We start from the raw sequence: 12,437 nt of genomic DNA on the forward strand, positions 1-12,437 counted from the left end.
GGCCTTTGGGTGGTGAGGCGTGTGCGCATGCTCCAAGCGCTGGGTCGAGGTCTGGGCGGCGGAGACCAGTCGCCTCTGCTCCAGTTCCCGGTGAGCCTCGGTTTCGGTGGCAGCTGTTGGTGTGTCAGCCTGGTGTCAGCTGGACGCAGAGCTGGGCCAGCGGGAGATTGCCCTGTGGCGGTAGAAGGCCCATATTTCTCTACCTGGACCGCACGCCCCTCTTGCTAAAAGGGCAGAGCTCAAGGTAAGTCTCCGAAACTAGTCCCTGGCTGGAGATCCAAAGACCTGCGACCTCCGCGGGCCTGACTGGAAGACCCACGTTCTAGTCCCAGACTCGATGTCTCTCCTCGCTGCCCCCCGACCTCCTCCCCCAGCCGCTTCGGGGCAGACTCTGGAGGTCACGCAGCCCTCCCGCCGCCCTCCCGCCGCGTCCAGGATCTGGCGGAGGTGCCTTTGACCAGGCTGGAGGCGAACGCGTAGGGAGGAGGTCCTGTACTTACTGGGTTTTGGTTGTTCCTGCTGTGTTTGAGGGCTGGCCAGAGGCGGAACCTGGGATCCTGCTGGGTCGCTTAGTGCTTTGGAATTATGAATATTATGCTTACCTGGCGCCTGCCCCTCACTATCCAAGCCACTGCCTCTCGAGCAGCCGCTTTTTAAAGAGGTTTTGTTGTTCTGTTTGGAGAAGAGATGATTCGTGGGACTCTTCGGACTGGTGATTTCTGAGTGGTAGTAGTAATAATGTAGTGATTTAGTAGTAGTAATTTATGAAGTTAATGTTTAGCTTCTAAGTGGCGATTTAGTGGACATTTCTGGTCTGGTGTGTGCCCAGTCGTTTCCGACTTCTTTGCGACCCCATGGACTGTAGCCCGCCAGGCTCCTCCGTCCATGAGATTTTCCAGGCAAGAATACTGGAGTGGGTTGCCATTTCTTTCTCCAACGGGACGTTTACCAAACAACTTTTAAATATCTTTGGAGAACAGGAAGTACTTGCACAGGTGTAGCAGAGAGCGTTTCTAAAGCCTGCATTTCGAGCGTGCTCTGAGGTTTTGACTCCGCTACAAGGTTTTCTCCATCAGTACGAAGCCTCATTAATGCTTGCAAATGTACTGCAAGGCTTTATTTGTTAGATAAGAGTTTGCCATATGTTTCCTTATCTGGAAGAAAATATGTATTTTTTTGCGGTGAGTTTTCAAGGCTATTTCTGAGGGATGTTTAAATTTAGGAGGTTCTTTGTGATTAGGGTCTGATTCACTTTTAGTAATGTTCTTTAAAGAAAAGCGTTCGTAATTCTCAGTATTTAAAAGAAGGAGAAATTCCTAACAAAATTCGGATTGAAATGAACTTTTGGCTAAGTTAATATTAAATACTTCTTGTTAGTTTAATGTTCTATTCTTTTCAGTTACATGATGATGGTCTAGGCAAAGAGAAATGAAAACAAATGAAACATATTGCAAAAGTAATATATGAAAAAAAAAGTAATATATGATTTATCTGCTGTTGTCATAATTTCAAATAGACAAACACACTGTAGGAAGGAGTTAGTTATGCTCTGAAAAAAACAAGGTTTTTGTTTTTATTTTAAATTTTATTCGTTTTTAAAATGAACTCACTGTACAGTTTGTTTAGGTTCACAATTACTAGTGATAAAACATGAAAGTGGTTTATTCTACTCAACACACTAGTTATGTGTGTTTTCTTCCTACAGTGTGAAAAATAAGCAACCAAGAACAGATCTTTCATTTTTCCTATTAACTAAAAAAATGTTTTTGTAAATGTAGGTAGATTTGTATAGCTCTTGTAACTTGACACTAATAGTCATTTATTAATATTTTCTTTAGATACAAAAAAGTGATTTTTTCAAAGAAAGCTATTTTAATGGTGGTAGGGCACCATTTCTCACCTAGTTTATTCTTTTTCTTAAAAAATCAAAAAACTTAACGATTTTAGTAAATACTGTGATTCAAGATCTTTTCCATTATTTAGTGTCAAATGTATATTTTAAACTGTGCAGTACCAGGATATTTTGGGAATAATGATTTAGAAGTTTTTTTTAGCCAAAGAGTTCAAAAATGAAAATTCTGTTTTAAGGTAATGTACACATTCAGTAGTCAAATCACAAATTATTTTCCTGTTGAAACTGTTATTTTGCATTATAGTATATGCACACAGTAGGAACAAGAAATGTTCTACCAGAGATAAAAACTTTCAAAGGTTATTTAAACTTTAAATAACTATATAATATCTTAATCTTGGCAAGTTATTTTTTTAAATACTAGGAATACTACATGTATAGAATATTTAGGCAAAAGTATTTCTTCTTTTCTTTTCCAAGTTAATCTGTAACCTCTATCAGCAGTTCTTTTATTAACTGAGGATTCATGATTAAAACTGTGGTCTATGATTAGAACTGAATTTTAATGTAACTGGGTTTCTTGGGAATCTTATACACTTTTTTCGCCCTTTTTTAATTGTAATCCCATGAATTATATTTTATGTTTTTACAAACATCATCCTAAGGGATCCATAGGCTGCCATCAAAGGTGTTCCGTGACATACCCCAACGTGCTACAAGCCATTGCATATGGTTGAAGAACGTTTATTTTACATGAGTCACTTCAGAAAAGTTGCTAGTTATTGTTTATGGCTGCATGGTTGTCGTGTTATTTATGAATTAAAATTGTCATTAAGGAAGTTTTGAATTTTTCTGTAAAGTTGTACATAGGTTGAATTCTTCTAAATTAAATCTCTGTTGCTTACATTATTTCAGAATTGCTTTCACTTTATTTCTGATGCATTGCCTTCTAACATGGTAACTCATTTCTCTTTCTCTAGCTCAGTTCGTAAATCAATGTTTAAAATAATACTATGGTGAATCTACTTGTAAAGTGAAGCATTCCCAAACTTCTTTTTGTAATTAGAAGTTTTCATATTTTAAGTTTTCTTAAAGTAGGATAGCTCTACAAATGAAACTGCTTATTTTCTACTAAGAATGACTTAATAGATTTTAAAATTGAGTACAGTTTATCCGATGCCACTAATCTGGATTATGTCTTTAGTCAAGATTGATACATCAGTTTAAAGAAATGGAGGAATAACAAAATGGGGTGTAAAATATCAATACAGCTTTTACTTTTTCTTCAACTGTGTTTTTTATATTATTAAAAATCATTTTATATCAGAGATTGTATTTTTGCTGTCATTATAGTTAGCTCGCATTTTTACTGAGTGCTTGCCGTGTTTTGGGCATTTATTAGTTATTTTAGACATGGTTTGTGATTCTTAGAATAATTCTATGAACTTTTTAATATAGATCATAATTATAGATAATGGAATTCATTTGCTTTTAATGATTAAGTAGTTGAGTAATATGCTGTGTTGGTGGAAGTTTTTCAGAGGTAGAATAATTGGAAATCATGAGGTCAGTACCAGAACATGAATTCCATCCTTGTCAAGAACCCATCAGGGCATTCTTTGTTAACCAGGTGCTTTGTGCTTTATCTTCTTTTAAACTTCTCACCCTGCATAATAAAATCTTGGCCCTCTAATTATGGCCCTCCCTGTTTTTAGGTGAGCAGTCTGTTTGAACCCTAGAAGATGTTTTCTATTATAAGGTACTGCTGTATAGGCCTGAAATAATCTTACCTCCTTGTCAGTATACTACTGACATTAACCTAGCTGCCAAGTGGTGGGAAGTTGTCCTATACCTTTAATGCCCAGGTCCTCTTTGTTGATTTCATAGGGTTTGTTGATTGAGGTTCCGCTTTATTTCCTGAGCTTCATTCAGTAAGTATTTAATGACTGCCTACCATGTACTTTGTATTGTTCTAGTTGCTTGGAATTCAGTTTATATTCTAAGAGGATTGGGAGGAGAAACAATGATAAACAGTGATAAAAAACAATAAGTCAATTGTATGCTATCTTAGTTGGTGAAGAATGCCAAGGAGAAAAGAAAAAGTAGAGCGGGGCAAGGGGAATTGGAAATATGGAGTGGGTTGCAATTTTAAGTATAAGCCTCATATAGAAGGTGATTTTTGAGCAAAGCAATCATGAAGTGAGCCAGGAAGAAGTCATGTGGGTATCAAGAGGAAGTGTACTCCAGGCAGTGGAATAGAGTGTCAAGGCTTTAGAGCAGGAGTTTGCGTGGTTTGTTCAGGAATAACGAGGAGGCCCATAAAGTTGAAAACGGAGAATGTAAAGGGAAAGTAGTTAGGGATGAAGTTAGAGGTGAGAAGATGGGTGTTACATAAGAAGAAATGTATATTTGGTCTCTGCCTGTTTCCTGGCACACAGCTCCGAAAATTCTTGGAATCTGCAAGGTGATAAATGTGTGTTGAGATGGCTATGGTTGAGATAAATGTGTGTTGGTGACTGGGTGCTAGCCGCAGGGTGAGAATGGATTGTCACGAAACCAACCATGTCATTAGAGGATTGAAATTTTCAGCCCTCCACCCCCTCTCCTCACCATCCACATATACACACAGCTCCAGAGAGGGGAGACGTGGAGGTTGAGCTACTCACCAGTGGCCAAATATTTAATCAAGCATGCCTACACAATGAAACCTCCATTAAAAAATCCTAACTGAAGCGGTTTGAAGAGCTTTTGGGTTGGTGAACTTGTAGAGGTGTTGGGAGGATGGTGTTCTTGAGAGGGTGTGGAAGCTCCTTGCCCCTTCCCACATTTTTTGCCCTGTTTCAGCTCTTCCATCAGACTGTTCATGAGTTGTATCTTTTTATAATGAAGTTGAAATCCACTCAAGTAAGCTGTTTTCCAGAGCCATGGCAGCAAGTTAATTGAATCCTTGGCAGAGGTTGGAGGGAACCCCTAACTTATTGGTGGTTCATCAGAAATACAGGTGACTACTTGGGACTTGTGGTTGGTGTCTGAAATGGGGAGTCTATAGTGGGACTGAGCCATTGGCTTGTGGGATCTGATACTAACTCCAATAGTGTCAAATCGAGTTAAATTGTAGTGTCTTGAGAATTAGAGAATTGCTTATTGTGTAAAAACCCACACATCTGGGCTCAGAAGTGGTGTGAGTTTAGAAAAAAGCGTTTTTACTTTTAGCAGGTAGTATAAGCTTTGCAGGCCATTGTAAAGATTTTTGGTTTTTAATCTGAATGTAGTAAGGACCCATTAAAAAGTTTTGAGCAGAGGGATGGCTTTATCATTTGATTTTAGAAGTTTCATGTCTAATCTTGAGAATAGACTGTAACAGCTAATGGTAGAAGCAAGGAGACAATTACGACGTTGTCTGGCAATCCAGGAAAGATCTGATGATGGCGAAGTCCAGAATAGTAGAAGTGGAGGTGGTAAGAATTGGGCACATTCTGTCTAAGATATTCAAAAAAGAGGCGTCAAAGATGATACCAAGATTATTTCTTCTGAGCGACTAGAATGATGAAGTTACCATCAGCTAAAATGGGGAAGAAGATAGAGGTAAAGCAGGAGTTCAGTTTGGGGCTTTGTCAAGGCAAAGGAATGTTAGGTGATACCTGCCTTGGCATGGCATACTTTTCTTCTGAAGATCATGTCTTAAAGCAGATTGCCATAAGCCATTGTCTCTCATGTTCATACTCTGTATTCTGGATACATATGCGCTCTTGTTTTTCTCTAATTAGTTACCATTGGAATCTAGTGATTGGTAACAGCCAGAATAAATAAAGCACAGTTCTTTATTGGGCATAAAGAAGTTGAGCAAAAAGATACAAAACATTGAAAGTTACTTAAAATTTGCTTTTTGGGGTGGTGGTAGTATGGTTTGTCCTTATTACTTTAATTTTATTTTGTGTTTAATAAATTTTCTAGTATCGTCTTGTGGTTTTCTGTATCAAAAGTCATCTATTCTTCTATTATCTTTCTTACTATAATACTTCAACTTTATAAAAAGGAGGCCTATAATGAATGAGGTTTTTTGTTTTTTTTTTTTTGCTTTAACTTGCTATCTACCTACATATGGGAAGATCCCTTGGAGGAGGGGATGGCAACCCACTCTAGTCAGTATTCTTGGCTGGAAAATCCGCATGAACGGAGGAGTCTGGTGGGCTGCAGTCCATAGGGTTGCAGAGTTGAACATGACTGAAGTGACTTAGCATACACACTTACCTATGTATAGGTATATATAAGTATATATATATAAATATAGGTATACTTATAGATAGCTTGCTATCTAATTATCTAAAATAAAGTTTTAAATAGTTTTACTAGTAAGGTGGATGGTTGTAATATATCACTGAAAACTCTTCAGTATGTCCCTTAGCTATATTGCTTATAGTGAAAAGATGTTAAAATGAAATTTCACTTTAGAGTTTGATGGCTAAGCCAGGGTACTATTAAGAATGTATTTCAGTAGCTTTATTAACAGTGATTCTCTCCTTCTATGGGATTGTATGTATTTCTAAATTTTCTGTTTTAAATATTTATGTGTATTTTAGATATCTATATAAAAAACAAATACTATTTTATAATCAAGAAAGAAACAATATACTTAAAAGAACAAAGGAGTCTCTAAGGCTTTATCAGCTATTGTGTTAGTTTCCTAGGGCTGCTGTCACAAAGGACCACAAACCAGACAGCTTAAAGCAATAGAATTGTTCTCTCACGGCTCTGGAGGCTAGAAGTCCAAAATCAAGGTTTTAGCAGGATTGGTTCCTTTCTAGGGCTCTGTACAGAATCCTCCCTTGCCACTTTCTAGCTTCTGGTGGTAGCTGTCAATTCTTGGTGTTCTTTTACTTGTAGCTGTATCATTCTGTATCAAACATGATATTCTGTTTGTCTCTGTCTCTTCTTCTAATGACTTCTGCTAGTCTTTTTGATTAGGCTCCATCTTAATGATCTCATCATGATCTAATCTCATCTATAAAAACCCTATTTCCAAATGAGATCATGTTCACAGGTACTAGAGGCTAGTACTTCAAAATACTTTGGGGGCGGAGCACAGTTCAACCATAACAGCTATGAAGTGAAGTGAAGTCGCTCAGTTGTGTCTGACTCTTTGAGACCCCATGGACTGTAGCCTACCGGGTACTGCGTTCATGGGATTCTCTAGGCAAGAGTTGTGGAGTGAGTTGCCATTTCCTTCTCCAGAGGATCTTCCCAACCCAGGGATCGAACCCAGGTCTCCTGCATTGTAGGCAGATGCTTTATTGTCTGAGCCACAAGGGAAGTCCTATAACAGCTATAATGAGTCCAAGTTCAGCTATTACTACCATTTACCGAGACTGATCTAGTAGCCTAATCAAATCATTGGTGGTTAGAATTTACAATTGCATTTAAAAGAATACAACTTAGAAAAAGATCTAACTCTGGAGGTAAAAGACCTGTTGTTGTTTAGTCACTAATATGTCTCTGACGCTCTGTGACCCCATGGACTGTAGTCTGGTACTTCAGTTCAGTTCAATTGCTCAGTCGTGTCTGACTCTTTGTGACCTCATGGACTGTAGCACGCCAGGCCTCCCTGTCCATCAACAACTCCCGGAGTTTACCCAAACCCATCTCCATTGAGTCGGTGATGCCATCCAACTGTGTCGTCCTATGTCGTCCCCTTCTCCTCCTGCCCTCAATCTTTCCCAGCATCAGGGTCTTTTCCAATGAGTCAGCTCTTCTCATGAGGTGGTCAAAGTATTGGAGTTCAGCTTCAACATCAGTCCTTCCAATGAACACCGAGGACTGATCTCCTTTAGGATGGACTGGTTGGATCTCCTTGCAATCCAAGGGACTCACAAGAGTCTTCTCCAACACCACAGTTCAAAAGCATCAATTATTCAGTGCTCTGCTTTTTTTATAGTCCAACTCTCACATCCATACATGACCACTAGAAAAACCATAGCCATGACTAGATGGACCTTTGTTGGTAAATTAATGTCTCTGCCTTTTAATATGCTGTCTAGGTTGGACATAACTTTTCTTCCAAAGAGCAAGCATCTTTTAATTTCATGGCTGCAGTCACCATCTGCAGTGATTTTGAAGCCCCCCAAAATAAAGTCTGCCACTGTTTCCACTGTTTCTCCATCTATTTGCCATGAAGTGATTGGAACAGATGCCATGACCTTAGTTTTCTGAATGTTGAGCTTTAAGCCAACTTTTTCACTCTCCTCTTTCACTTTCATCAAGAGGCTTTTTAGTTCTTCTTCACTTTCTGCCATAATGGTGGTGTCATCTGCATATCTGAGGTTATTGATATTTCTCCCAGCAATCTTGATTCCAGCTTGTACTTCCTCTAGCCCAGCGTTTCATGATGTACTCTGCATAGAAGTTAAATAAGCAGGGTGACAATATATAGCCTTGATGTACTCCTTTTCCTATTTGGAACCAGTCTGTTGTTCCATGTCCAGTTCTAACTGTTGCTTCCTCACCTGCGTACAGGTTTCTCAAGAGGCAGGTCAGGTGGTCTGGTATTCACATCTCTTTCAGAATTTTCCACAGTTTGTGGTGATCCCCACAGTCAAAGGCTTTGGTATAGTCAGTAAAGCAGAAGTAGATGTTTTTCTGGAACTCTCTTGCTTTTTCGGTGATCCAGTGGATGTTGGCAATTTGATCTCTGGTTCCTCTGCCTTTTCTAAAACCAGCTTGAACATCTGGAAGTTCACAGTTCATGTATTACTGAAGACTGGCTTGGAGATTTTTGAGCATTACTTCGCTAGCGTGTGAGATGAGTGTAATTGTGCGGTAGTTTGAGCATTCTTTGACATTGCCTTTCTTTGGGATTGGAATGAAAACTGACCTTTTCCAGTCCTGTGGCCACTGCTGAGTTTTACAACTTTGCTGGCACATTGAGTGCAGCACTTTCACAGCATCATCTCTTAGGATCTGAAATAGCTCAACTGGAATTCCATCACCTCCACTAGCTTTGTTCGTAGTGATGCTTCCTAAGGCCCACTTGACTTCACATTCCAGGATGTCTAGCTCTAGGTGAGTGATCACACCATCCTGATTATCTGGGTCATGCAGATCTTCTTTGTATAGTTCTTCCGTGTATTCTTGCTATCTCTTCCTAATATCTTTTGCTTCTGTTAGGTCCATACCATTTCTGTCCTTTATCGAGCCCATCTTTGCATGAAATGTTCCTTTGGTATCTCTGATTTTCTTGAAGAGATCTCTAGTCTTTCCCATTCTGTTGTTTTCCTGTATTTCTTTGCATTGATCCCTGAGGAAGGCTTTCTTATCTCTCCTTGCTGTTCTTTGGAACTCTGCATTCAAATGGGTATATCTTTCTTTTTCTCCTTTGCTTTTTGCTTCTCTTCTTTTCACAGCTATTTGTAAGGCCTCCTCAGACAGCCATTTTGCTTTTTTGCATTTCTTTTTCTTGGGGATGGTCTTGATCCCGGTCTCCAGTACAATGTCAGGATCCTCTGTCCATAGTTCATCAGGCACTCTATCAGATCTAATCCCTTAAATCTATTTCTCACTTCCACTGTATAATCATAAGGGATTTGATTTAGGCCATACCTAAATGGTTTAGTGGTTTTCCCCACTCAATTTAAGTCTGAATTTGGCAATAAGGAGTTCATGATCTCAGCCATAGTCAGTTCCCTGTCTTGTTTTTGCAGACTGTATAGAGCTTTTCCATCTTGGCTGCAACAAATATAATCAGTCTGATTTCAGTGTTGACCATCTGGTGATGTCCATGTGTAGATTCCTCTTTTGTTTGTTGTTTTGTTTTCTTTTCTTGTTTGCTATGACCAGTGCATTCTCTTGGCAGAACTCTATTAGCCTTTGCCCTGCTTCATTCTGTACTCCAAGCCCAAATTTCAAATTTGGCTGCTACTCCAGGTATTGCTCAACTCCCTACTTTTGCATTCCAGTCTCCTATAATGAAAAGGACATCAGTTTTGGGTGTTAGTTTTAGAAGGTCTTTTAGGTCTTCATAGAACTGTTCAACTTCAGCTTCTTCAGCATTACTGGTTGGGGCATAGACTTGGATTACTGTGATATTGAATGGTCTGCCTTGAAAATGAACAGAGATCATTCTGTCATTTTTGAGACTGCATCCAAGTACTGCATTTCGGACTCTTTTGTTGACTGTGATGGCTACTGCATTTCTTTTAAGGAATTCTTGCCCACAGTAGTAGATATAATGGTCATCTGATTAAATTCATCCATTCTAGTCCATTTTAGTTCGCTGATTACTAAAATGTTGACGTTCACTCTTGCCATTTCCTGTTTGGTCACTAGACAATTCACTGATTAAAGAAACTGAAGACAACACAAACAGATTGAAAGATATACTATGTTCATGGATTTAAATAATTAATATTATTAAAATGATCCTACTACTCAAGGCAATCTACAGATTCAGTGCAATCTGTATCAAAACACCAGTGGCATTTTTCACAGGACTAGGCCAAATAATTCTACAATTTGTATGGAAAAAAGACCCTGAATAGCTAAAACATTTTTGAGTAAGAAGAGTAAAGCTCGGTATATCATGACCCCTTACTTCAAGCTATATTACACAGCTGCAGTCACCAAAAGAATATAATACAGCAGGAAAACAGATACATAGATCAATGGAACAGAATAGAGAGCTCATAAATGAACCCACAGTTGATCTATAACAAGGAAGCAAGAATATACAGCGGGAAAGACAAAGTCTTCAGTAAATGGTCCTGGGAGAACTGGATAACTCTGTGCAAAGGAATCACTGGACTAATGTGTCACACCATGCACAAGTATAAATTCAAAGTGGATTAAACATTGAAATATAAGACCTAAGACCATAAATTCTGGAGGAATACATAGGCAACACTATCTTTGACATTAGTCTTAGTAATATTTTGGGGGCTATGGAGAAGGCGATGGCACCCCACTCCAGTACTGGAAAATCCCATGGACAGAGAAGCCTGGTAGGCTGCAGTCCATGGGGTCGCTAAGAGTTGGATACAACTGAGCGACTTCACTTTCACTTTTCATTTTCATGCACTGGAGAAGGAAATGGCAACCCACTCCAGTGTTCTTGCCTGGAGAATCCCAGGGACGGGGGAGCCTGGTGGGCTTCTGTCTATGGGGTCACACAGAGTCGGACACAACTGAAGTGACTTAGCAGCAGCAGCAGCATGCCTCCACAGGTAAAGCAAATAAAAGTGAAAATACACAAATGGGACTACATCAAACCAAAAATCTTTTGCACAGCAAAGGAAACTGTCAACAAAAGGAAAAGGCTACCTGCTGAATGGGAGAAGGTATTTGTTAATAATATATTTGATAAAGGATTAATACCCCAAATATACAAGGAACTCATACAATACAATATCAGAAGAAAAATAAGCTGATTAAAAAATGGGCAGAGGATCTGAATAGATATTTTTTTCAAAGAAGATAGATTGCCAACAGGCACATGAAAAGATGCTCAGCATCACTAATCATCAAGGAAATGCAAGTCAGAAACACAATGAAATATCACCGAATGGCTGACATTTAAAAAAACGACAGGGACTTCTTGGTAGTCTAGCGACTAAGATTCCGCACTCCCATGCAGGGGCCCTAGTTTTCATCCTTGGCAAGGAACGAGATCCATGTGCTTCCAATAAAGATCCTGCATGTCTCAACGAAAAGCCACAACTAAGACCCAACACAGCCAAAACGAAGACAACAGGTAACAAGTGTTGACCAGAATGTGGAGAAAAGGGAACCGTTGTGCACCATTGGTGGAGATATAAATTGGCCAGCCACTGTGGAAAGTAATATGGAAACTTCTCAAGAAATTAAAAATAGGACTGCCAAAAAAAAAAAAGCTGTCAAATGATCCAGTAATTGCACTCCTATTTATCAGAAGAAAGCAAAAGCACTATTTTGAAAAGATGTATGCACCTTTATGTTTACTGCAGCATTATTTACAACAGCCAAGATACGGAAGCAACCCAGGTGTCCATCGCTAGATGAATGGATAAAGAAGAGGTGCTGCATGTATTTATGTACATACAGTAGAATATTATTCACCCATAAAGAAATGAAATTTGCCAATTGTGACAACTTAGACGGACCTTAGAGAGTATTACGTTAACTGAAATAAATCATGTATAAAAAACCAAATACTGTGTGATTTCATTTATATGTAGAATCTAAAAAACAAAACAATTATACATAGCAAAATAGAGACAGAATTATGAATATAGAGAGCAAACAAGTGGTTGCCAGAGGACCGAGGTTGCAGGGAAGAAGGAAGTATGTGAGGGAGCTTAAGAGGAATAAGCTTCCATTTGCAAAGTAAACCAGTCATGGGTATGAAATGTGCAGTGTGGGAAATATAGTCGATAACTATGTAATGTTTTTGTAAGGTGACATTTTGTAACATTTTTTTTTCCTTGAAATGTGTAGAAGTGCCAAATTACTATGTTGTATAACAGGAGCTAACATAATGTTATAGGTCAGTTATACTTTAAAAACAAGCAAACATACAAATAAACTCATAGAAAAAGGGCAGATTGTGGTTTACCCAGAA

General features: G+C 38.9%; 1 protein-coding gene across 11 annotated transcripts in view; it reads left to right on the top strand.

Annotated features, from left to right (window-relative positions):
- The window catches only part of USP53 (ubiquitin specific peptidase 53), a 59,478-nt gene continuing 47,041 nt past the window's right edge, over nucleotides 1-12,437 (top strand). For 10 of the 11 annotated variants that reach the window (XM_086407261.1, XM_086407252.1, XM_086407259.1 and 7 more), the window contains exon 1: nucleotides 1-244. The gene's annotated coding sequence lies outside the window, so the exon portion shown is untranslated. Of the gene's footprint in view, nucleotides 245-4,696; nucleotides 4,854-12,437 lie in introns of those variants that run through there. The other variant, XM_086407257.1, reaches the window with a different exon arrangement.

The sequence above is a fragment of the Bos grunniens genome, chromosome 6 (assembly GCF_055505025.1).
Source record: "Bos grunniens cultivar Pamir isolate PY7600 chromosome 6, Bosgru_T2T1.0, whole genome shotgun sequence".
In the NCBI taxonomy this organism is placed as follows: Eukaryota; Metazoa; Chordata; class Mammalia; order Artiodactyla; family Bovidae; genus Bos; species Bos grunniens.